At 33.2% G+C, this 27,243-nt stretch overlaps 1 long non-coding RNA gene across 2 annotated transcripts; it reads right to left on the bottom strand.

Moving 5' to 3' along the window:
• LOC119240379 (uncharacterized) lies at window positions 1-27,243 on the bottom strand. 2 transcript variants are annotated; one of them, XR_005124124.2, is made up of 3 exons: window positions 27,069-27,243; window positions 2,468-2,601; window positions 1-574 (listed from the first exon to the last, which is right to left on the bottom strand). It is a non-coding gene; the product is annotated as an uncharacterized LOC119240379 (long non-coding RNA). The 2 variants fall into 2 exon arrangements; XR_008550618.1 differs by lacking the exons at window positions 1-574; window positions 2,468-2,601 and adding exons at window positions 6,038-6,322; window positions 11,626-11,866.

Here is a 27,243-nt window from a genome sequence, read left to right as displayed (position 1 = left end):
TTTTATAGACAGTGTTTTTTCAGTTTTCAGTATCAGGTTTTATACTATTTTGTTAAATTTACACCTAACTACTTTTCTCTTTTAACCTTATTTTAAAATGAATTGCTAGCTTAATTTCATATTAGCAATGCTCTTTGCCACGTTAGAGAAATACAGTTAAATTTTGTATGTTGATCTTGTATATGCAATCTTGATTAATTTATTAGTTCTATTAGGTTTTTAAATTTTACAGATAGATAAATAGAAAAAAAAATTTGAAAATAGCATTAGGTTTGTTTTTTTCCTATCCAGTATGGATGGCTTTTGTCTTTTCTTGTCTAATTTCCTTTCTTGCCAGAACCTATAGTACAATATTAAATAGAAGTGATGAGAGCAGACATCTTCATCTTGTTCTTGATCTTGGAAGAAGTATTCATTCTTTCACCATTAAATATGATGTTAACTGTGAGTTTCACATAGATTCCTTTTGTCAGATTAACAAATTCTCTTCTAGTCAGTATGATGAGTGTTTTTGTCATGAAAGGGTGTTGTATTTTATTGAATTCAATGCATCTTCTTATCCTTCCCAGGAGATCTGAGAGTAGAAGAGAGAGTTTCAACCCTGTGATCATATTGTTGCTCCCCTGGGAACCAGCCCCATCCTTAAATGTTTTCAAAAGTCACCTCATTAATGTAAGCTAAGAAGTGGTTGAATGGGGCTTACTATGAATAACAAGACATTTTTACTGTTCTTATCACTTAGAAAATTCTAAGGCTTTAAGTAGCTCAGTGCCAAAAATGAAGACAAAGACCAAATATATATCTTATTATATATCACTGTATCACAAGATAAAAGGCTATATGATTCATCACAATTATTTTCAGCAATATACAGTCTCATGGCAGCAATCAAAATGGCATTTTTCTGCTGCATTTAATTTAATCTTTTCCTTTGCATATAATTTGAGATTGCAAAGAAATTAAAATTAGATATTATATACAAAGCAAAACTCACAATATACCATATGTTCTTGGCATATTGTGAAATGTCTGTTACCGATAAGATACTATTTTATAAAAAAAAGTATGTTTTAGAACAGATACTCCCTAGCAGAGGAAACACAAGTCAGACCTCAACATGCTTTGTGGCTTTGGGTAAGTCATTCACATTCTCTTGGGGTATTATGCACCTGCCCAGTCTAATTTTCGGGATGATTCTGAGAATCTGAGGAAATTCATATGAAAAGATATTGCAAAGGCAAACACTGTAGAAGTCACAGTGTTTCTTCATTTCTGAATGGCTGTACTCTTGACTTCTGGGTGGTAATAAATAGAGTAGAGTTAAAATCTATTGTAGGACACTTCTCATAAAATATCAATAATTGTAGACATGAGAAGATGAGCCAGCGGCAAAGCACTAAGGGCCAGAGGCATTGCTGTGTTGCTCTGGGAACACACGCAGTCCATAATGGAACAGAATTTTGGCCAAGGGTGAGGGGGAGAGTGCTCTGTGTGAAGATAGCTGCTGGATATGTCACAGTTCTATATGTTACTAACCTACTTGGTATGCTTGATTACTGCTGTGTTCAGAGAGTCTCTGGGGGAAAAAAAAAATAGAAGGACCGATGGCCTTTGATATGTTAGAGTACAATGAATGACAGCAGAAAGAAAACTTGTCTGAACGCTGTGCAAGAGTAAGTGGTTAGCACATACCCTGAAGAATTTCCCACTGGCATTTTTGGAAAGACAGAGTTAAGTTTAGAGGAATTAAATATCTTCACATTATTTTTCCCAAAAAAAAGAAGTTAGGTCCTTAGGAGGGAGCTACAAGTCAATCATCAATATATAATAGTCATTAATTAATAGTAGCTCAGAACATCATGTGTATTTTTATTAACTCATTATAATAATACTGATAGGTATTCTGATCTCCATTTTAGAACAAAGAAAGTTTGGGTAATCCTGCTGACTCGGGTCGTACTGCTTATATGTGGTAAATTAGAATTCTGAAGTAGGTGACTAAGTTTTAGATGTCATGTACTTTGCCTACAAACTTGATTCTCAAATACCAATCTTTGAACCAGTGTTTCTTTAGTGAAACTTTCACTACTTATTCTTTTCCACTGCTTACTATATTTTGATAAATCTTGGTGACAAAATTAAAAGTTGTATATTTTATTTCTGTTCTTATATTGTAAGTCTTCATAAAATTCAGATATCTTTATATCACACTGATGATATAAGTAAGCAAATGAAAAATATTAAATGCTTATGAAATTGCATATGAAAAGTATTATTCAGATCTAGAGGCAAAATAATTATTTTATATCCACATGTTTGTCATTTATACTCATAAATGTACTAAAATAAGAAATGTACCAATGGGACATGAACAAAGTTTGGCATTAATGTTCATTTTTAATTATTTATATTTAAAGCATTTGCTGTCACAAGATAACTCTCACTAATTGTGAAGACTGAAACTCACCTGCCACTTGCAGACATCCTTTGAGGAAACATACTTTCCCCTCTTTTTTGTCTGAGTGCACATAGCATTTCCCAGGGTTCTTTCCATGAATTCTTTTATGTGTACTTTCACTGGGGCCTTCATCCAATTTGTGGCTGAAAATATTAAAGTGGTTGCTTAGAAACGCTGAAGTTGGAAATTTATGAGTTTTCATAAGGTTGCATTGAAGTGTAGGGGTAGCATATGGTGATCTGACATGTCTTGTTCCCTAGCCAAGGAGAAGGGTAGCCTTCTGTGATCCCTCCAATTATTTCATGGCACTTTAAGATGCCAAGCTGAATTTAGAAAACAGTAAGGTATCAAGGCTAAGGAAAAATAGAACATAATTTTTGTTTGCAATATTTATGACTAGATTATTTGTTGTTCATTTTTTAAACAAAATGGAATAGCTTTGGAAATCTAAAATCAGAAGATATGTTTTATCTAAAGGATATTAAAGATTCATTCCTTTAGAGGAAATAGGAAGTTAGAATGTTTGTTAATGTGGAAAGAAAAAAGTCAGCAATGAAATGAAGGTATTTCATAAAGAACAGTTATATCCTAACAGTAAATTTTAATATATCAAAATCTATTTAATAACTAAATACTGGAATAATAATCGATTTTTTCAATTATTCAAGGTTTGTAAATACTAGAGAGGACATCCAGGAAGACAAAAATAGGAAATTAATAAATGACTTAAGGAATTTAAACTCTGATAATGCCCAGGAGTTAATTTATGTTATTACATCAACTTAGTCTTGGGGAAAGCATCATGAACATTTTGGATGAATGAGCTGAATAATTGATTTATCTTCTCATTTTAGAAAAGTTTACCAAGAACCAACTGGTTCAGGCACCATGTTGGAATCAAGGGATAAAAAGAAGAGAAAAACATAGGTTTCTTAGAACCTGTAGTTTTTTTATGACATAGGCATATAAATTTATATGGAATCCCATATGGAAATAAAAATGATATAAATATGCCATGGAGTTTGGTAAACATAGAGGAATGGTTAATACAGTCAATGAAAATTAGGAAGGTAGGCTAAATACTGTAATAATTTTAAAATATTAGTGGTTTAACACAGTGATACGTGTATTTATTCATTCATTTCTATATATTTGATGTACTTGGTGGGGCCTCTTTCACTTGGTATTTCAAAGGTTTCTGTTTTATAAGCCTTTCTATTGCTTACTACCACGGAGTCCATTGTTGGGTCATATGTGTCAGGCAGGCAGCTAGGGACAAGAGCTGGAGGTCTTTTTTAAAATGGCTTAGGCCAGAAGTAGGACATAGTCTATTGTCCAAAACTAAGTTACATAGCCACATTTAACCTCAAGGGAAACCTCAAGGAATAATGAAAATAAATTTGTAGACTAAGTAGCCTGCTTATGACATAATATTATTGGAGGTGATTTTATGTCTGATGAGCCTTAAAGATATGACCCTGGTGTCTAAGTGAAGATTAGGCAAGAAAATTTCTGAAAAAAGGATACAATGATAAGAGACATAAGAAAGTTTTTCACATTTTATAGAACTTATGGGACATTTAAAAGACCAGTGTTACTGAAATGTAAACTGTAGGTCATGATTGAAAGATGAAGCTCCACTGTTGACTGTGAAGAGTATATACATGTATACATGCATATACATATATAGTGTATATATATATATATATATATAGTATGTACATATAGTGTGTATATATATATAAAATAGTATATTTACTATGCTTTCCAATATAAAATATATCCAGTTGCCTACTTGACAGCTATCCTTTGATGACCCAAAGACATACAAGTTCAGAGTATAAAATCAACCGCAGAATCCTCTACTCTGCTTCTTGGTCTGGTTTGTTTGTTCATTCATCCTAGTCTTCCTTCAAACAATTGAAAATGAATCTTGATATTGCCTCTTCCTAATACCACAAAACTAATCTATCGCTAAATATAACATATGCTATGTTCATTTCTCTCTACCATCTACTCCAAACCAATATCATCTATTAATAGAGCTCTCAGAATTGGCACCTAATTCAACTTTGACATTCATCTTTGCTTCTCTTCAGTATGTTACTTAATGACCCATTAGAAACCAAGTCCATTACAACCCACGATAATCTACAGTTATTGCATGCTCATAAAATAGGAGGCAATACTCTACATATGTAGCATGATTATATCATTTAATCTCTTTATAACCCTATACAGTAATGCATATTCCCATTACATTTTATCAACAAAACCCCCCCTAAGGTTTGTAAGATTTACCTTGCCCAGATTTACACAGCTGTTAGGCAGAGTAACATTTTATTTTATTATTTTTTTTAAAGATTTATGTATTTAGGGCCTCCCCGGTGGCGCAGCAGTTGAGCGCTGGGTTGCGAAGCTGCCCGCAGCCTCTGCAAGGCCTGGCCACTGGAGGAGGGTCCCACATGGCGCGCAGACCCCTCCTGCCGCCTGCTGCTCCCCTCAGCAGTGTGCTTCGGTCCTTCTGCCTGCTCTGCTCCCCGCTCTGGCTCTGGTAAATTCTCTTACCCTCCTGCGATTCTGACTGTACCCAGTGCTTATATAAATAAATAAAAATAAATTAAAAAAAAGCTTTAAAATAAAATAAAAAAAGGATTGATTTATTTATTTATACAAGCACTGGGTACAGTCAGAGGCGCGGGAGGGTGAGAGAATTCACCAGAGTCAGAGTGGGGGACAGAACAGGCAGACTGACAAAATATACTGCTGAGGAGAGCATTGGTGGCAGGAGAAATCTGCACGTCATGTGGGACCCTTGCCCAGCAGCCAGGAATTGACCCGGCGCTGCAGAGCCTGCAGGCAGCTTTGCAACCTAGCGCTCAACCGCTACGCCACTGGGGAGGCCCAGAGCTTGTGGGCAGCTTTGCAACCCAGTGCTCAACCACTGTGCCGCTGGGGAGGCCCCAGAGTAACATTTTAAAATCTTTACTGTTAGCTTCCTGAGACTGTATTCTAAATCACAGTTGCATTGCCTGTCAGTGTAGACATTTGAAATAGGTATTTATTGAATGAATATAATGTATGAATAAATGAGGAAAACATGGCAGGTTGACAAGTGACACATATATAATGAAGGGACATGTTAACACATTTTATCTTGTCCATATGGTGTAAAGGAACTTTTAAAAGATTTTTAAAAAGTAATGACATAGTCAGATATAGACTTTGAAGGATGTATACATTATGTTCATGGAAGTTGTAGTGTAAGTGAAAGAGATTCAAAGCGAAGAGTAATTTCATTAGAGGATAAAAGAAATTGGCAAGGATAATAAGGACAAAATTATATTAGAAAAGGTTTGAAGTTCCTTCAGGTTCATATTGGCGTACTCCTTTGTTTCTATAACCTCAATTCCTTTCCCAATATATCATCTCAAATGCAGTATTAATTATATCCATAAAAACAGTTTCAGTGGCCACAGGTTTTGTATGGTGAAATGAGTCATTATATGGAGAATGACTGTTCAATAGTCTTTTTTTTTTTTTTTAAAGATTTATTTATTTATTTTATACAAGCACTGGGTACAGTCAGAAGCATGGGAGGGTGCGAGAATTCACCAGAGCCAGAGCAGGGAACAGAATAGACAGAACGACAAAATACACTGATGAGGGGAGCAGCGGGTGGCAGGAGAGGTCTGTGTGCCATGTGGGACGCTCGCTGGTGGCCGGGGATCTAACTGGTGCTGCAGAGGCTGTGGGCAGCTTAGCAGCCCAGCGCTCAACTGCTGCGCCACCAGGGGAGGCCCTCAGTATAGTCTTTCAAAAAAGGAAATTCTTTGTCCTCTTTACATTGCATCCTCAAATCACCTGTATATGAGAAAGAAATTAATGTGAAGTTACTATAGTCTTGGGTTTAGAAAAAAAAGCACAGTCATGAAAGTTAAAGGACAATAATGGTGTCCAAGTTTGAAAACTTTACTTTGATAACTTTAGAAGAGAGGAAAAGAATTCAGTGCATGTATTCTACTTTTATCTAAGTGTGCTTATTCTGCTTAGTCCTGGTCAGAGCTAGTGGTTTAAAATAATCTGAAATGGGCTCTAAAATTTGATTAAATATATGCATATGTGTGAGTGAGAATATAATGGTATGCAGTTTTAGCTATTTATGTAAATGATCTAAAATAAATATAGCATACAAAAATCTATCTCTCTGTGTATATATGTACCACTAATTAAAATGGATTTCTTAAACAAAATCCATTTTGAGATATTTATTGTAATATGCATGGTATGACAATGTATCAGAGTTAACGCATAATAAAACCTTGGTCTAAATTTATGCTTTCTACTTTAAATGCCAGAAAGCTAGTCATGTAAATAGAATTTGAGATAAGATATAAAACCTAATATATAACAAGCCTATTCGGTGAATACATCATAAAATGTAATCACAAATATACTGAAGACACTGGTTCTTTAAAATGTTACGTGGTCTTGCTGAGTGTGCAGGACCTACGTTTTCTGAAAATATGGAGTCCCTCTGTGCATTATTTAACTTTCAAAGCAATAAGTTGCAAGGACTAGAGTTACAGAGTGAATTCTTTATAGGAGAGAATCTGGGAAGTGACACAGAAAGAGTGAATGAGGGTAAATGGAAAGGGGAATATCTAATATGCTCTTCTTTCTAAAAATGCATACTTCTAGGGCAGGAGAAAATTTATCTAATACCTATAATTTTCCATTATCATGAGGTCCAATAGAGAAAAGTAAAAGAAAGTTTGTATCCACTGTTACATCTTTTTGTGTATTTTGTATTTACTTTTGATACTTATGTTTTTCTCTAGCTTTACATGATTGATTTACTATTGATATACCAGTAAGTTTCCAAAATTTGAATATTTTCATAATGATCCCAACAATGTGGTTACAAACATATAAACAAATACATATATAGATGAGAGAATCATAATTTCTTTTTTTTAAAGAATCATAATTTCTTATGTAAGAAAAGTTAGAAACCTTTCTAAATTTGAGGATAGGATGTAAATATAATGGATGAGGGAAGTCAAAAGATTCAAACTTCCAGTAATAAATGTCACAGTGATTTAATGTGTAGCATGCTGACTATAATTCATAATACTGTTTTGTATATTTGAACGTTGCTAAGAGAATAGATATTTAATATATTCTATTATTGATATATTATCACTGATAATGTAAATGACCTGAACTTGCCTATCAAAAGGCATAGGCTAGCCATTTGGATCAGAAAACAAAACCAAAAAACCCCTTTCTTTTGTCTCCAAGAAAAACATTTGCACTCCAAAGGTAAACAGACTAAAGGTAAATGATTAGAATACAATCTTACAAGCAAATGGGACCCCAAAAAGTCATCAACAACATATTTATGTCAGATAAAAAAGGATTCTGCTATTATGAAAGGAGAAGTATAAATGTAAATCTTAGAATGATGGTACTTTGTTAACTGTGAAGATAATTACAGTTTTTAATAATATCACTTCTGGAAGAAGAATTTGGACATGACCTAAATAGTAGCCACACAAGGTCATTTGTGTGTAGTTATGGTTAGAGAAAATGTGGAGCCTATTTGCATAAGATATAAGGAGGTTTCTAAGTAAAAATTTATTCTAAGAAAAAGAGAGTCAGAATAATAAAGCTGAGAATACACCAGAATTAAAGAAAATTATCAATTTGGGGCCTGTGTTGATGATACTAAGCTTTCTCCTTAGTGGTATCTTTTCCCCCCTTCTCTTTGTTCAGGCACTTGTGGCAGAGTACCGTGGAGTACAAATTTTAAAAATATATGTTAGAAAGTATTGCTTTCTAAATGTTAAGTATTGATAATATGAGTCTACAGTATTCTGGGGCCTGTGTAAGATAAATGTGAAAAAAGAAAAAGAGAGTGATGTCCCTAACTTGTGCAGAGACCACTGATTAAAATGACGGAAACTTTTACGCATTTTAGACTCTAGAGTATTGTTGGTGGCATCAGTAAGAGGAGGTGCTTTTGACATAGAAGTATGGCAGAGAGAGACGTTTGTCTACCCATTCTTTAACATGCTCATTAACAACTATTTATTAGGGTCTTATACAGTGTTGTAAGGATTTCATTGAGTAACAACTCCTTCAAGGATATGTACTAAAACAGAAAAATAGCTCAATACTGCCAGGACTCTGTGAAAGAGTTATGTTCTATGACATAAAGATTACTTGAATGGTCGGTCAAGACTTTTCAGAGAGGCTTTATGAAATCAGTCATAAGCTTGTTGTTAGAGAAAAAGCAAATGTTAATTAGAAAAGTGTTTTCATTGCAGAGGAATACTTATGAAACTCGTAAGTTATGAGTTATGAAACTACTTATGAAACTCACAGACATGAGACCAAACTAAATTTGTAGAAATTTTAGCAAACTACATGCCATCATCCATTGAAAGCTTCATTAGGTTTATCTAAATAAGTCCTGACATTCCTAAAGTATGAATTCTAAAATATTCAGAAAAAATAGCACATCTTCAGTTTGATTTGTAAACTCTGATCTTCTTATGCTTTTATACTCCTCTTTTTAATATTGACGCTGGTATTTCTTTTGGCCTTTTTCTTTTTTCAGTTGACTTTTCATAGTATCCTAGGTCAGGTTTCATGTATACTAAGTAATAGCTTGAATTCTTTTTTATCACTGATAATAGCTCCATTTTTTGTGCATATACTATCCCAATCATTGCCCATACAAAACAGAAACTAACTGCATATTTGTATACAGCAACCTTAGCACAAAGATTCAGAAATTTTGCTGGATTTTTTTTTTTCCTTAGATGATATTGGGAGCTGTGTTTCTCAATTGACTACTTTGCAAGTGGGTAGTTTCTATAATGAAATGAAAAAAATGAAATGATGTTAATTTAAAACTTTGCAATATATTCTGATATTCATTCCAGGTGCCTGTGGTTCAGATAGATATTTTTGGCACTGTTCTGCAAAGTTGGAAAAACATTGCTCTGTGGGTTTCTGAGAAACATTTGCAATTTTTCTCATGTGCATCATGCTAGTAGCAACTTCTAATCAGCAGGAAACAGAGGGCATGAGCAATTTATCCATTAAGTGAGTCATATAAGGTAAGCAAAAGAGAGAGAGAGAGAGACGTGCTGATGCTTAAAAGTGATATTTTCGCATCTTGGTCAAAGACAATTTCTCATAAATGTTTTAACATATGCCAAGTGGAAAGTATTTTGGTTCAAGGAGGTTAGAAAAAAAATCTCAAAATTTTCTACCTGAATTTTTTTGAAGAACCAAAATCTATAGGGATTTTTCCAAGACTACTTAAAAATCACTTTTGACTTGAGATGCCAAAGTTTTGTTTTGTTTTTTTTTTTTAAAGATTTATTTATTTATTTATTTATTTATACATACAAGCACTGGGTACAGTCAGAAGCACGGGAGGGTAAGAAAATTCACCAGAGCCAGAGCGGGGAACAGAACAGGCAGGCTGATGAAATACACTGTTGAGGGGAGAAGCGGGCACGGCAGGAGAGGTCTGCGTGCCATGTGGGACCCTCGCCAGTGGCTGGGGATTGAACTGGCGCTGCAGAGGCTGTGGGCAGCTTCGCAGCCCAGTGCTCAAACACTGTGCCACCAGGGGAGGCCCGATGCCAAAGTTTTAAAACCAATTTCAAAAAATATAAATATACTTGAATTTATTGACTAATGTAGAACTAAGATTTAAAGATACAAAAAACAAAAACAAAAGTAACTCAAATGTTAGAAATCTAATTTTTGTGAAATTTAAAGTACGATTTAGTTTATATCAATGCATAGTTTTCTGCATTTTTTTCAATTTATTTTGAGTAATTCAAATATATATGAGTTATAAGTACATTTGCCAAAAGATAATATTTAATCATGTTTTATTTTTCTTATTCAAATAATTTGTGTGCTTTCAAAAACCAATATGCTTTTACATTACTATAGTAAAATTATAGTGAAGAAATGTGACAGAAAAATAAAATCATTTAATATAGAATCCATATGTAAATTCTACCAGTTTTACAAATAAAATACTTAATTAGGTATTTTTGATCCAGCCTACATTAAGAATATTATTTTGTTTTGTCTATTAGTAAAACTCTGCTAATTGCTAATTAAGCTAAATTTATTACCACTAATTGAAATAAAAGAGAGCACCATCTTGATAGCATCTTAATAGTTCACAAATGGTGAACCTCAAATGGTTTCATATTGGAAATTTAAGTCTAATTTTTTTTTCTTCATTTGATTGGAGTTTAACATTTTTTCTCTTCTTGTTGGAATAGAGAACCCAAGGGCATGATGGAATGTGTTTCCTATGTTTTCTTCAATATATTTTATGGTTTCAAGTCTTGCATCTGTATTTAATCTATTTTTGTGATACTATTATTATATATGATGTGAGGTAGTGATTTTAGTTTTATTCTTTAGTAGATGGCTGTCCAGTTTCACCAACATCATTTGTTAAAGAGACTTTCTCCAATGTCTTGAAGAAGACATTGACTCCTTTGTCATAAGTTAACATGTAAGTGTGGGTTGATTTCTGAACCTCAGTTCTATTCCGTTCATCTGTATGACTATAATGATATGTCTGTCCTTTCTCATTTTTGTCAGGATGGCTTTGTCTCCTCAGGATCTTTTGTGACTCCATATGAATTTTAGTACTCTGTGCTGTTTCTTTGAAGAATGACACTGAAATAGTGACAGGGCTTGCATTGAATCTATATATTAATTTGGATGTCACCATTTTAGCAATTTTAATTCTTCCAGTTCATAAGCGCTCTCTCTCTCTCTCTCTCTCTCTCTCTCTCTCTCTATATATATATATATATATATCCATTTCTTTATGTCTTTTCTATTTCTCCTAATAATGTATTATAGTTTTCATTGTACAGGTCATTCACCTGTTTTATTAAGTTTATTCCTACATATTTAATCTTCTTGGTTCAATGATAAATGGAATTGTTTTTTGATTTCATTCTTTTCTAGTTTATTGTTTACATATAGGAATGCAATTGATTTTCATAAATTGATTTTGTTTCCTGCCATTTTCTTGTACTGATTCATTGTTTCTAATATTTTTTAGTGGAGTCTGGTTTCTTATTGATTTGGTCTTTTTAAAAACTTACCCAGACTGGTAATAACAAATAGTCTCAGATAGAGTGAGACTTTTTATATGGCTAATTAGGTTTCTCTGTTCAAGAGAACAGAGAATGATAGTTCTCTTTTCAAGGAAAGAAGTTTGATGTCTTCTCTTTTATCATGCCTTTTTTGTTTCTTTTAGAAAAACGATCCTTTTTTCTTTTATATCCTTGCCCTTTGCAATGAAGTCATCACTGTGTGCATTCTTTTCCATATGTATTTTTATACCTGGGTAGTGGGGACATAAAATAAAAGGGACAAATTAAATAAGTAAAAAAAATGAAAGTTTCTAAAAATACTTGAGAGAATATACTACTTGGATAAAATTGATATAACATTGAGTCAGATGAAAGATGACACATCTTATACTGGCTTAAATATAAATTGGCTTTCTTTATAGAAAGCCCAAGTTGGAATACTTCTGTGGCTTATTCTCAGAAGCATAGATTAAATTTCACTTTGCCCTGTTAGACTTTGTTTTCAGATTTTTCTTCATTGGTCTATGATACTTAGAGAAGAGAGTTCTTACATAGGAAATGACAAAGACCAGAAGAAATTCTTTTTCTGTGTTCCCTTTTTAGAGAAGAGTTAGGTAAACTTTCTCAGAATCTACAATTTACCTTCCCTGCACTAATCCTTGTGTTTTTCCTTCCTGTCTCTTTGCCCAAATTTCATGAAATCATATGCAAGGTTATTAATTAACATTTATTTGATGTGTAAGTCAATATTTTCTTGTCTTTGGGCACCAGATATTTAAACTCTGTGTTCTTTTATAAAGGAAAAAAGAGTATGAGCTGATTTTTTCACTGCATCACCAGTGGTATCTAACAGAGATACAGGGCATGATAATAAATTCCACCAAAACATATATGCATTGAATTATATATAAAATAATAGTTAAAGCAACCTGAAATTTGAAAGATAATAATCTCAAAAATAGAGTAAGATAAGAATGTAGAATAATTTAGAACAAGTACCTAAAAGGTAAAATCTGAGAACGTTCAGTAGAGTGCTTAATCAGTTTTTCTCTCTAGATTACAGTAATGCAGGGAGTCTTTGGGAAGGAAGCCATAGCACAGCAAACTTAGCCATTTACATATTTCTAAAGACTGATCCTAAAATTTGGGATCTTAAATCTATAGATGACCAGTATCAATTACCAGTTAATGGTGGTCCTTATAGGTCTACAAACTTAGAAAGCTGGTACCAAATTCCTCCCTTACAATACACAGTACCCAAGAATGCATTAAAATCACTTATATGGTGTTAAAATCATTTATGTATATCATTATTAGGGATTATATTTGAAGAGGCAAGGTAATTGAACGTTATTTTTTTCCCAGCTCTTGTCCTGATACAGGGACATGACCCAAATAACGGCAATTGCCTGGCTATCAATGGTCAGACAAAGATTTGTCTCCCGGGCATTTGGATTTGAAATCTAAAATCCCCAGTTGACTGTTCAGTCAATCAGATCATATTAAAATAAGATTGTAGTGACCATATTTGATCATGAGCATGAAAAGATGGATAGGCCATCTGCAGAGAAAGATAAAAAAGGAAAGGATGTGATGGAGAATAAAATTATATATATATACATATATATATATATATATATATAGAGAGAGAGAGAGAGAGAGAGGGGTGTGTGTGATTGAGAGAGAGAGAGAGAGAGAGAGAGAATGTGAGGCTTAACTTGGTTTTTGCCTCTTAGGCCCTGATTACAATTAACTTAGAATTGTTGAAAATTCCTTCCTTTCCTCTCTGTTTCATTTTTATGTAAATTATTCTTGGCAGATTTCTATTACTATCAACCCAACAATCTAACCTTAACAATATTCTCTTGCTATTGTTTCTGTGGTACATCTGAGAATCTATTTCAAAGGTGAAAAAACTCTGATATCACAGTTTTATAAAAGAGGAAGCCAAAAGAGAGTAAAAGTATAATACACACAGTTGAAGATTCTGACTGAAACCTAGGACTCCTGATTTCCAAAAAAATCAATGTTTTATCTTGTACCCAGAAACACAAGATATTTTGACATATTTGCATCATGTATCATTTTATTAAAGATAGAACATAGTCAAAGTCTAGCCAAAATTTTGTTTGAAAATATAATTTTAGAACAAGTAACCTAATACATGTATTTTTATAAAGTATAAACTACAATATTCAGACTCTACTAACCTCCGATCTGGTTACATTCTAATTCTTTTCTGAATTTTCTAAATAGAAATATTTAAAATATATTACCAATACGGGATATATATTATATGTTTACATTAAATGTCTTAAATGTACTTTAACATATTGTGATATATCTCTACATTTTGATATTTGTATATGTTTTTATAGTTTTGGGAAATAACCTACATTTTAAACAGCTTTCTTGCCTTTCCTCATCTTGAGTCTTTGCTGGAAGCTAAGTATCATTCAAAATTAATAGCAATCAGAATTCATCATACTTATTGATATTGGTTTATTTTATATTAGCTTTGGTCTATGATATATGAAGATTAAAATATCAAGGTAGAATATTTCAAATATAGTGGCAATGAATTTATATAGTATTTATGTAACTCTCAATATTCTTTTTAAGGATTTATATTGTAATTCAAGATAAGTTGAGCACAATGAATACACTCTTAAAGTATTATCCAAATCTTCTTATTTAAGACTCTGGAGAGATCCTTTCCAATTAAAAAAAAATAGTACTAATCAACTATAATGCCTTTGAAGATAGATAAAGTACTTTCTTCAAAATATATTTATAGCAATATAGTTATTAACATTCTTCTTTATTCATCCTAGTGTTATGAAGTTCTATCATTCAGTTTTTTTTATGCTTGCTTTATTTGTTTTATTATCAGCAGCTTTTTACCTTCATATAATGTAAAATAATTTCAAAATCGGAGTAGTTATAAATATAGCACAAAAATTGCAATATACAACAATACAATTATAAAAATCAGAAATGTTAATTAATAGAAATGCCTGTATTTAATTATATTGCAATGTGTTCTTGAAAGTTGAATTATTATTTTTTCTTAAGAACTAAGCTAAAATAACATAGCTTAGTCTTTTATACAAGACATTTATTGTATAGGCTTTGGAGTCAGATTTAGATTTGCATCCCACTTTTTCTGACAATTAGCTGCACTCATCCTTTCTAAATTCTAATCTCCTAATCTTTAAGTTTGTTTTTCTAAGATTCATTTATTTATTGATTGATTGATTGATTTATACATACATACATACAAGCACTGGGTACAGTCAGAAGCGCGGGAGGGTGAGAGAATTCACCAGAACCAGAGCGGATGCAGAGCAGGCAGAAGGACCAAAGTACACTGCTGAGGGGAGCAGAGTGCGGCAGGAGAGGTCTGCATGCCATGTGGGGCCCTCCTCCGGTGGCCGGGGAGCAGCAGGGGATTGAACCGGCACTGCAGAGGCTGTGGGCAGCTTCGCAACCCAGCGCTCAACCGCTGTGCCACCGGGGAGGCCCATCTCCTAATCTTTAAAATAGGGGAAATGATGAATTATCAAAGTAGTTGTTGCCAGAAGGATTGAATGAGATAATATATACAAAGTATTGGGTATGTGTGCCTGGCACATAAACAAAGCTCCATAAAATGTTGAGCACATGGTTATGTTTGCCAATGTAACATAACATGAAAAACATGACAAGCTTGTTTCGTGACATTAAGTAGCTGATAACACCAAAATTCTGGAGAGAAAAAGTGGATGAAATTGCATTTTTTATTTGAAGGCCTCTGAAGTAGTTATGTTTACAGTTCCAAGTATTAGTTCTTTTTTCAGTGTATAGGAATTTATAATTTTCTAAAAAGCATAATATATCTAAATATCGCTATGTGTTTAATATATTTCCTTTTGAAATAAAAAAGATAGTTAAAGGAATTTCTGATAATGTACAATTTATAGTTGTTCAAACTGTATGGATTCATGTGTATATATATTGTAAGCATGCATGTACTATACATTTCTTATATGCTTATTTAATTATATAATTGCACTTTCTCAAAATAGATCCTGAAAGCCTATTTTACATCAGTGTAGTTGATAGACAATAAGAGTAGCTTTGACTTGATATGGAAATAAGGACCTAATTGGATTAAGAGACATAAAAAGGAGAAAATACACAATTTTAACTTATAGCTTGATGTAGGATTGATGCCAGGAATTATCTTGACTTAGGTTCTGTGAATGGCAATGTTCAATGACTCATCCTGGCATTTATTCTGCTGGTGGTCCTCTGCCTTGGTAGACTCAAGTTTGTAACACATAACCATTTTGTTATAGCTTTTCCTGCCCTGTCCTGTTCACATACAACTCTCTTCTTCTTGGGTAAAGAAGTCATGTGTTTTTAGGAAAAATAGCTCTATCAGCAAGACATTTTGGTTTGTTAGAAATCACAATAAATAATACCAAACATTTAAAATTTAAAAATATGTGATAATTTAAAAAAATTGGATATTTCCCATGCTTTATGCTTGATTGATAGAACAAGTTTGGATCACTTTGTGTTGTGAGGTTGTGTTTTGTAGGATCTGTTGCCTCTGAACAGATAGTGCTCCTCACATCTTCTTCACTCTCTTTAGTTTTAGAATTAGTGTATTTAAGTATTAGTGTATTTAGTCACAGTCCTCATGTCAGTGCTATATGGAGGAAGGACAGAGGCATGGCCGGATGGGTTGCCTGCCTCGGGAAAGCACTAGAATGTGGTTGTAAGTTTTAGTCAATGGCTCTAACAGCTGACTACTATCTTGCTAGAATGTGACTGGCAATTACCTATACCTTGGGTAATTTCAAGAAATCAGAATTTTCATTTTTTTTTTTCAAAAGTAGAGGGATTTGAAGTAAAATTATCTAAGTATGTTCTGTCCTCTGTCAATAGTAATGAAAAAGATAAAGAGGAAAAAACCAAAAAAAATAAAGAAAAACCTTTGCAGATGTCATCTCAAATGTGTAAGGTGAGTTATGTGCTTTCTTTTCCTTCATAAGCTTCCAGTCATTTAATGTTCCCTCAAGTTATTTTTTTGCTTTTTTATATGTGGAGCTATTAATTTCTCAGACCTATTTGCAGAGTTAGAAAGTCACTTTTTAAAAGCTAATAATTTAAATAGCTTATAATTTTGATGCCATCTCTGCAGAATTCAGAAGTCTTTTTTTTTTTTTCCCTATAGGACACTCTTAAAATGTTCTAATATAAGTGTACTATATTTCTTCATTTTGGAGCTGTCTTTTCTTGGAAATTGAGATTTAGATACTTGGGTACATTGATAATTAATTGGAAAAGACATTTGAAAGAAATTAGAGGTTGTTCTAAAAGTGCCCTCCTACTAGTGAGGCTTCACATATCAGAAAAATTCTTTTAAATTTATTTAAAAGTTAGAAACATGGTATTGCTATTTAAACAATTTTCTCACATAATAATTCTTTAAAAAGTTGTAATTGCTTTAAGTTTTACTACTGATTGTAGTCATTTGTGTGATTGTATTTGTGATTGATGCATTTTAATGTTGCAATTGTCTGGCAATTTTCTGTGATTATATCCATGACTGGTATTCTTTATGGTGCAATTGTGTGGTAATAGTCTGATTTTATCGCTATTAAGATTTTTACATAAGTTTCTCTCAGGACACATTTAAAGAATACAGACTTTGTTTCCTGGAGTATAAGCTTCTGTGTAAAGCAAATCAATTTTTCTGGTTTGGTGAATTATCTTTTCCACCAACTCAGCAGGGCTGGATGACTTTTAGAAGAAAACCATCATATTCACTTTCATATTTTAATATTAGTACATTATTTAAAGGTTTTTGTTTCAAAAATTTTTAGTTTATTAATATGAAGTTAAATAAGGTCTAATAGCAAAGACTGAAAGGGGTACCCAGAATATTTGGGGAAAAATCTAGCAAAAAGCAAAATTAGGAAGGCTAAGGAAAGAAGAGGTAATCAGAGGGTACACAGAGATAGATGGGGTAAAGTTTAATAAGTACTTCAAAGTGCTTTGCTGTAATATAGGAAAAATAACATTTTGCTCTATTACATATGCTATAGTAACAATAAAATTGACCTTTTTGAGCACAGATTCAGTGCAGTTGTGTATAAGTTAGGTGGACATGCAACTAGGAATCAAAAGAGAATGAAGTTATATAACATGGATAAAATTTTTTGGGGGGTTGGGAAGATAATTGTGTAGAAAGAGATGGGTAGGAAATACTGGAAAATTTTTTAAATGTAGGGAGCTTTTTTGTGTTTGTTTTAATGCTGAGATGAGTATACTTTGAAGATAAGAAAGCAAAAGAAAGGATTAAAGATACTGGGCAAAAAGGTTTTTGAAGAGTTTCAGAAATTTGAGAATTGGGTGCTTCTTTCCCTGAGGTGTAAAAGAAGAGGTCAGGTGGTATATAGTGATAAAACATTTGTGGGTGGAGGTAGGAAGTTGGGAAATTTCTGTTACTTGATTTCTATTTTTGCTGTAATTTAAGAAGATACATTTTCTCTGTCAAGGAGTGGTTTGGAGGTGTGCAGAGAAATAGGGATTAAAAAATGCAGTCAGTAGGAGGCTGATGACCCAGAATAGATAAAATGGCCATTGTTACTGATGAATTTCAATAATCTGTGCAGTGAAATACTGAAGGTAAAATTCCTTCAAGGATAAATGGTTTAAATGAGAAAATAGGATTTTAGAATAAAAGGTTTTGAAAGTATGTTAATTGGCAGGATGATAAGAGAATTTTACATTCATAATTTTAAATTAACTAATTTATTCTTTTGAAAATTGAAAAAAATATCTGCACTATTGTAACTGATTAATTCATTTTGGTAAATGATGGTCAACAGTGTCTCTCTGTTTGGGGAGATATTTTTATTGATCAATTCTCTTTCTTTAAATAATATATCTCCAACAGCAATATGCACCCTTCATGGAAAATCACTAATATGCACCTATGGAGGGTAGAACTGAGCTCTTCAGGATAGTAGCTTCTAACAAAATGCAGTTTTTGTTGAGTACTTACAATGTGGGTAATGCAATGGAGTCATCAGTTTCAAATTTAATTTAATTTTAAAACTGATGCACTTTACAATACTTTTCCTTAGTAAATCTTTATTGCTGCATTTTACTTTTTTTAAAAGAATTTATTTTTTTATGCATGCAGGAGCTGGGGTACAGGCCAGAAGTGTGGGGCATGAGAGGACCCACCAGAGACAGAGTGGGGAACAAAACAGGCAGACTAACTGAAAAACACTGCTGAGGGGAGCAGTGGGCCACACAGGAAAGGTCTGCTGCACCATGTGGGCTGCTCCCTGGCGGACTGGGGATCAAACTCGTGCTGCAGAGGCTGTGGATTGCTTCACAGTGTGGTGCTTAACCCCTAGTGCCACCAGAGAGGCTCCGCTGCATTTCACTTTAACCATTGCATCAACATTATTATTGTTGCAGAGAATGTGTATGTCTTTAATGGTATCTCTGTTTTCTTTCTACTTAAAACTTAGTGACCAAAAAATTGAAAATTACGTGTAGTTTGTGTTATATTTCTATTGGACAAAGCTAGTTTAGAGTTTCATTGACCATAACTGACTGTTGTAAACTAAAAAAAAAAAAAAAAAATCCTTGTTGAAATATAAAGTGTGTCAAGGAACAATACATTCATATACTTTCCTTTGAATATAGAAAACTAAATTTTCAAAAACAAAATATTTGAGGATAATCTACCATCTCCAGAATTTTCCTTAGCAAATTTCACTAATGTATTTAGAAGACAGTTTTCATTGTTTAAGATTATTTATATTAGTAGGAAAATGAAATAAAGTTACTTAAAAGTTATTGAACTCCCAAGCTTAAGATGATTCTATATTAACCTTATATAGATAGGTGAATTTTGGTTAATTTAAACAATAGCTCCTCATCAATAAATATCAACCAATGTTGTGAATAGAAGCTTTTCAAAAACAAGTTATTTCAAAAGAACAATAGGCACTTGAAGCTTAAATGAAAAGAGGAAGAATGGATTTGCATATCTGAAACTAGTTTTATCTTAGATCCTTCCTAGAATCCCTTTTTTTGGCTTCTGAATCAGTTGTAATCTTTATTCCCCACATTTTAATTTAAGTATATTTTTTAATCACTTCATTTATTGTCACATTTCATATATGTCATATATGCACAAACACAAAATACAAAGCAAATGTCGTTCTTGGTGGTGTTTGTACCATTCTTGTAACATCTAGCTACAGGGTACTCAAAGCACAGGAACAATGTGTATGAGGGGTGGGAATAAATACTACAACTCTGTCTTTTGAAAGAAAAATAAAGGGATTTGCTGGATATTAGTATAATGAGGACATAGGGGAAACAAGTGACATAAATTATGCCTACAGTGAATGAAGCTCCTGCCTCAAAGCTTTTCCATACTGGTTATCTTGTCTTTAGAAATGGAGCACATGCTGAAGATGAATAAAGGGAGACTAGACACTAATGATTGATTCAAGGAAAAAAATTATGTCAAATACCATGTTCTGGAGTTGAACTCAAAAATACATCTGAAAATGACATAGACATCAGTATGTATCTCTATCCATATCCAAATCCAAAACTGTTTTTATCCACATCCAGAATATAAAGATGTGGACTACCTACATGATTACATCAAGTTTTTATCCTCCATCCTGCTGTTCTGTTAATTCCTGAAACTTATAGATTTGGTAATGAGAACTAATTTTGTCAATGGAGGATACAACGTTGAAAGAACAGAGAAAAATAATGACTAAATTTTAGGCAATTGTGACTTATTAATTACTAATTTTTAATCTATTTGCAATGAAACATATTTTAGAAAGTGCAATTTAACTAATGAAAGTGATTTATTTCCTAATATGCTCTAAGAATGAAAAAACAAGGGCCTCCCTTGTGATGCAAGGAGTTAAGCACCTCACTATGAAGCAATCCACAGCCTCTGCAGCACGAATTCTATCCCCGGCTGGCCAGGGAGAAACCCACATGGAGCGGCAGACCTCTCCTGCCTTGCCCACTGCTTCCCTCTGCAGTGTATTTCAGTCAGTCAGCCTGTTCTGTTCCCCATTCTGTCTCTCATGAATCCTTTTACCTCCCGCATCTCTGGCCTGTACCCCAGCTCTTGTATGCATAAATAAATAAATCTTTAAAAAAAAGAATGAGAAAACAAGAGGATGGGTCGGGGGAAACACAGTGGACTATGGTGGAGGACTATGGGTGTTTTGGTGATGGGAGTGATCCAGTGACTGCACCTGAGGTGGATAATCTTAAACTGTCAAATCACTAGCAGAGATGTAAAATAATGGTACTTGAATAGCAATTTTTAAAAAGGAAAAGAAAAAAGGTTTAGTTAAAATGGGATTAATATATTCTGCAATTCATTGGAAATTGTCATAAACTCTAGTGACAGTGTTATTTTTGCAAAGACAATAGCATCTAATTTAGATTTCTTTAATTTATTGAAGGGATTGTAAGGTAACAAAGAATACTTACATGAACAACTCTGCACTTTTAGTGGTTAAAACAAAAAGATGCATTAAAAATGTAACTGGCCTTCTAATTCAAGATTCATAAAAATAGCATCAGCAAAAAAGTGCAATGTGTAATTATCCTTTTGCCAGCATGTTTACATTCTTTTTCTCATTGTCTTGCTTTTGAAAACAAATCTGGGTACCAAATATTAAAGTATTCAACTGTTATGCTAGCATTTTAAAAACATCCAACATAACAAAAAATAATTGTTTTAACATCTGTTTCTTTTTCAATGAAATCCCAAGTTTCCTAGATCATCTGTATCACAGGCTGAAGATAATTCAAATTCACTACTCCTCACTTTTAATGTGTTTTTAAAAATACATTTCTGTTAAATAACCACACTTTTAAAATGATATCTCAATTTGAATATTAAGAAAAAAAATCATTTTCTTATTGACATCTTGCCTATCTATGAAACAGATTTCAAGTGTTCTTTTTTCTATCCAACACTTTTCTTCCCTGTTGTAAATTTCCACATCACATTTCCTCTGTTCTACCTACATGGTCTCGTATACTCTTCACTTTTGTGTGGTAGTAAGCCAACTACACTTTAAGATCCTAGAGGGTGAAAACTTTATTCTACATGCTTCAGCACATCACCATCTGAAATAGCACAAGTGTTGCAAATATATTTAATTATTTTTAGTTGGTTTTGAGTAACAAAAGTATCTCCTGGAACCTGAGTTTTTGGTAAGAATGAGGAGTTTCTGTGAAGTATGTACTTACAGTCAAACACACTGATCAGAGCCAGTTAACCCTATCTTTCCTCCTGTCTGAACAATTTCTAAGAGCATTTCCTTAGAAAGTCCTAAGTTGATGAGTTCTGGGGTAGTTGGTCCTTGGTGTTATCATAATCAAGACATCATCACTTCATGGAGGACTACATGGTCTCCTTTATTTCTACTCCTAGATATTGTACTGTTATAAAATACTTATCTCAAACTTTTAATCTGAAATATGTTTCACTGTGGGGTCTGAGAAATAGTTTTGTTGTAGCATCTTGTGTTGTCAAAGATGACTATAACATGAAAAATATCAATGTTTGGGAATATTTATACATAGACAAAATATACCCCAAGGAATATACCCAAAGGAGATAGGAATTAGAGCAAAAATTTTAAGGGGAAAGAGATTTAGCACCTTCTTCCTCAGGTATTTTGAAATTTTGGATAAGGCAGAATGTCTAGATAAAGAAATATGTGGGAATCCAGAAATTGTTAATAATATTCCTGAATTGCTGTCTGCCTTAGCTTTGACTACCTTTCATAATTCTTAAATCATTTGGATGAAACATCTTTGTACCCTACACTGTTTTTATTATATTTTGCTGAATATGTTTGGTTTAATTTTGCAGATAGTTTGATATACATTATTATTTATAAAAAGAAGGCAATATATTTTCCAAGTATCACACCCAAAGATTATGTAATCTCTGTGGTATTTTCACTAGCTCTATTGAAAAAAGCAGCAAAGACATATTAAAGAGTCAGACTAATAATGGAGTTTCTAAGATGGCTGTTCTTTTCTCAGAATTATCTTCTTTAGCTCAATAGCAAATAGAGGCCATTATTTGCTACTTGCTAAGAAGTATTTTCAGTTGAGATAGGTGCTCTGTTTTTTCTTTGAAAATTTTGAATATATTTGTCTTATGGAATTCCATCATTTTCCCTGTACAAAGAACAGTTCCTGCACTAGATGGATAACCTATTGACTTGAGGAATGGATCCTTTTTCTTTTCCAGAAAATCCAAATCCATAAACAATCAGAAAATTTCATTTAAATGAAATTTCACAGCAGTATAACTTCCTGTATTCTGTGCAAACTCTTATGGTGTTTGGTTTCCATGGTTACTTGTTACTAGTCTTGTTCTCTCTATGGTTCTGTTAGAGCTGGACAAGAGATCAACAAGCCTAGGGTGTATTGTAATGAGGCAGAAACTGAGAATAAAGGGTTAGTTGATAGCTATGCAGCAATTTAGAACACACATAATTTTAAAAATACAAGGAAGTTTTTTTTTCTCTCCAATATTAACTGCTCATTCAGTGATGTCATAGGAATTAGAATGAGAAGAAAAGAGTTGAAAATATAACTATCGATTATCATTTATCCATCTATCCATCCATCCATCATCTATTCTGTATGTATAACTGAAAGAATGCATTCATGCATGAAATGTGGAATAGCTATGTACAATATTGCATGTGTTTGTGTGTGTGCATGTGTCAGTATTAAAACACATTTAAGTTTACAAGTGTGTATTTTGGCCAAGGGGAAACAATCAAATAAAAAATTGAACATGTTAATAGAAAAGCTATTCTCATTATTCTATTCTTAATGATAGAATTCATCTATTTTATTCATGGCAATACTTTAATATTTATAATAAAGCAATAATATGATATAGACAGGATAGTATTTCAAAAATCAACTATACTTGAAAATTATGTTTTAGCTGTGGATATGCTATCAGTGTAAAATTAAAATAGATTGGTATACCTTAGGTTTATGATTGCATTTGAATAGCAACCATAATGTAGTTATTTTCAAACTGCCTCCCAAAATGTCAAGACAGTTATGGGAAAAGGACTAAGAGAAATGATGGTAGAATTCTTTGGTAACAAACCTTTGATAGGTAACATAAATATAATTTCAAGAAATCGAGCAGCAGCCCTTATCACATGGTAGACAGTAGAAATGTATTCTATTCTTTCATCATTACTTTCAACTGTTCTTGGAAACAAAGGCTCTGTATCAAGCAGAAAATTGAGCATCCATTCCTCTTTTAAAGGTGTGACTTTTTGGAAAGGGCAGAGTATAATTCTTTTCTTCTTATAAGTTCTATTTTTTCCAGTTCCCGCAAATGAGCAATGATGTATAAGGGGAAAACTGGAGATGTTTGAAAACTTTATTTCTAGGTCTCATATTTATTCATGGAACTCAATTAGAGTTTTAAAATGTTAGACTAGGAAATAGATTGTTCCAGTTACATCCAATGGAATAACACCACAGCAGGTGCTCCAACCTAGGATTTGAATTCAGGGAGACAATTAAATTAGATGGGAAAAATAAATCTTTGTTTTTAAAATTCATAGCTGAGAAATAGCTTTTCTTTCAAAAATAAATACAGTAAATAAACCAGAGTCATATTTGCAGGACTTTTGACTTTCTCCCCAAGAGTAATCATTAAAATTTGATATATTTAGTGGCTTCATATCTCTTAGGTTCATGAATACTTTCAATTTATGGTTGTTTTGAGATCTCTTGCTATATGTCGGTATTGATGATTAATGAAGAAGCACATTTATTGGTATATGATATATATTTTATTTTAAAAATACATGCCTCTATTTTAATTTGTTTTCTTGGAATTCCATTTACTTTTTTAAGATTTCTTGATGATACACTATGCTGATAGATATTTCTGTGAAACAAAAAAGTAAAGAAGTTCTGCTCTGATGAGAATATTTACTGGACATTAGATAATAGGCTTGGACTTTAGTGTGTTTACCTGTTCACCAGGTTAAATCTGACTCCAAAATGAGGACTGGTGTAGCCAGTATCAGAGTGGTAAGCAATGCCAATATCAACATCTGGATTCTGCAAATAAAACTTAGTGATGAGAAGAGTAAACACACTGCAGAAAGAACATGTCAAAATGAAGAGTCACCAGAAAATGACAGCTCTAAAAATGAGGTGGTACTATATAAACTATAAAAATTCACAAAACTTTTGATATCCTTGATAAGGAAAACCATCAAGTTTAAACAGGATAAGATGAAAAGGAAGGACAAAGAGGAAACCAAGAAAACAAAATAACAAATGTCTGAATTAAATTTTCATCAGGAAAATCAAAGAATAGGATTCCCAAAGAAAGAAACAATTTAATGATGTAATGGTATAAAATATAGGCTTTATATACATTCCATCATAGCAGAGAGAAAGTAAAGTTTAAAAATAAGTTACAGAGAGTGTAATTACAAGGGGTTCAACAGGGGAAAAAAAGAATAATTAAACTATGGTTAAAAATGTTAAATTATTGGGCCTCCCTGGTGGCACAATGGTGCACTGGGTTGCGAAGCTGCCCGGTGCCTCTGCAGCACCGGTTTCATCCCCAGCTGCCAGGTGGTCCCACATGTCTCGCAGACCTCTCCTGCCGTCCGCTGCACCCCTCAGCAGTGTACTTCAGTCCTTCTGCCTGTTCTGCTCCCTGCTCTGGCTCTGGTGAATTCTCTCACCCTCCCGTGCTTCTGACTGTGCCCAGTGCTTATATAAATAAATAAATAAATCTTTTAAAAAAATGTTAAATTATTGTTGAAGAAATTTTTTTTCTGAAAAAAATGTTACTAATGTATAGTGAATGAGACAGACTCTAGGAAAAACTTTACTGTATCAGGTTAAACTTTGTAAAAGGAAAGTCAACTGAACATATGAAAATCTGTAGCACAGATCTAAATAAGAAATGAACAGGTTGTCTATAAAAGAATAGCCTTCAAATTCTCTGATAATACTAAATGCCAGAATCAGTGGAGGATGTTTACGAAGTCTTGAGATAATTGTTATGTAAATAAATTTCCTTAAAAATAGATCAAATATACATATCACTCACTTAAAGACTTTCAATACGTACCCTAACAATATTCTGACTAATTATGAAATAATTCCAAATAAACACATAATTAAAAAGTCAGGTATATGAAAACCAAGATAAAACCCTCCTAAAAATTTTTTTAATCCAGGGCCTCCCCGGTTGCGCAGCAGTTGAGCGCTGGGTTGCGAAGCTGCCCACAGCCTCTGCAGCACCAGTTTGATCCCCGGCCACCGGGTGAGGGTCCCACATGGTTCGAAGACCTCTCCTGCTGCCCACTGCTCCCCTCAGCAATGTATTTCCTCAGTCTGTCTGCTCTGCTCCCTGCTCTGGCTCTGGTGAATTCTCTCACCCTCCCATGCTTCTGACTGTGCCCAGTGCTTGTATAAATAAATCTTTAAAATTTTTTTTTTAATCCAAGCAGAAATTAATAAATTTTAAAAATTGTGAGAACACTTCTTAGCAAAACTTACATGATGCAACTGAGGCTATACTTGTAAGAAAAGCAGTAACTTTTTAAAAAGCTTTCGTTAACAAACTAGAACAAAAGTAAATTAGTTAACAGTTCAAGAAAACTAGAGCAAATGAAAATAAAAATAAGGGGTCTCCCTGGTGGCACAAGGGCTAAAGTCTCAAAGCTATCAAGCTATCTGTAGCCACTGAGGCATAAATTTGCTTCATGTCCAGGAAGCTAACCCACATGGTGCAGCAGACCTTTTCTGTTTTGTCTGTTGCTCCACTCAGCAGTGTATTTCAGTATATCCACCTGTTCTGCTCCCCACTCTGTCTCTGGTGAATCCTCTTACCCTCCACTCCTCTGGCCTATACCCCAGTTCTTGTATGCATAAATAAATAATTTAAAATTTAAAAAAAGAAAAAGAAAAAGCAAACTACGCAAAGTTGGAAAAGATACACAAAAATATTATCACTCATTACATAATCAATAACTTGAAAATGAACTCTATATTCTTTCAGTTTTATGTCAAATATTTGCAAACTATAGTTAAATCCTCATAACTTTCCATCGAGCAGTTATTATACAGTGTTACAGATAATTTTTATATTACAATATCATTTTATAGATGAGGAATCACAACCTTAGAAAAATAAAATTTCTTGTGTATGGGTTATCAGTTTCTAGATGGTGAGGTTGTAATTTGTTCACTGTTATCTCTGATTCTGAAGTTAACCAGAGTATTAGTATTTTATTGTCTTTTTGGGCTACTTTACAAAATAGTAGAAACTGTACAGCTTAAACAACAACAAAAAAAGAGACCTCTCATGGCTCTGGAAACTGAAGTCCAAGATCAGGATATCAGCATAGTCTGGTTCTGAGGAGGATTTCTTTCTTGCCTGCAGATAGATGCCTCCTCTGTGTGTTTAACATGTTCTAATGATCTCCCCTTCTTTTGCTGGGATGGTGACTCATGATTTTTCTGATGTCTCTTGTA

The sequence above is a fragment of the Talpa occidentalis genome, unplaced genomic scaffold (genome assembly GCF_014898055.3).
Source record: "Talpa occidentalis isolate TD23 unplaced genomic scaffold, MPIMG_talOcc4v2.1, whole genome shotgun sequence".
NCBI lineage: Eukaryota > Metazoa > Chordata > Mammalia > Eulipotyphla > Talpidae > Talpa > Talpa occidentalis.
This window is presented reverse-complemented; position numbering and strand designations above follow the sequence as displayed.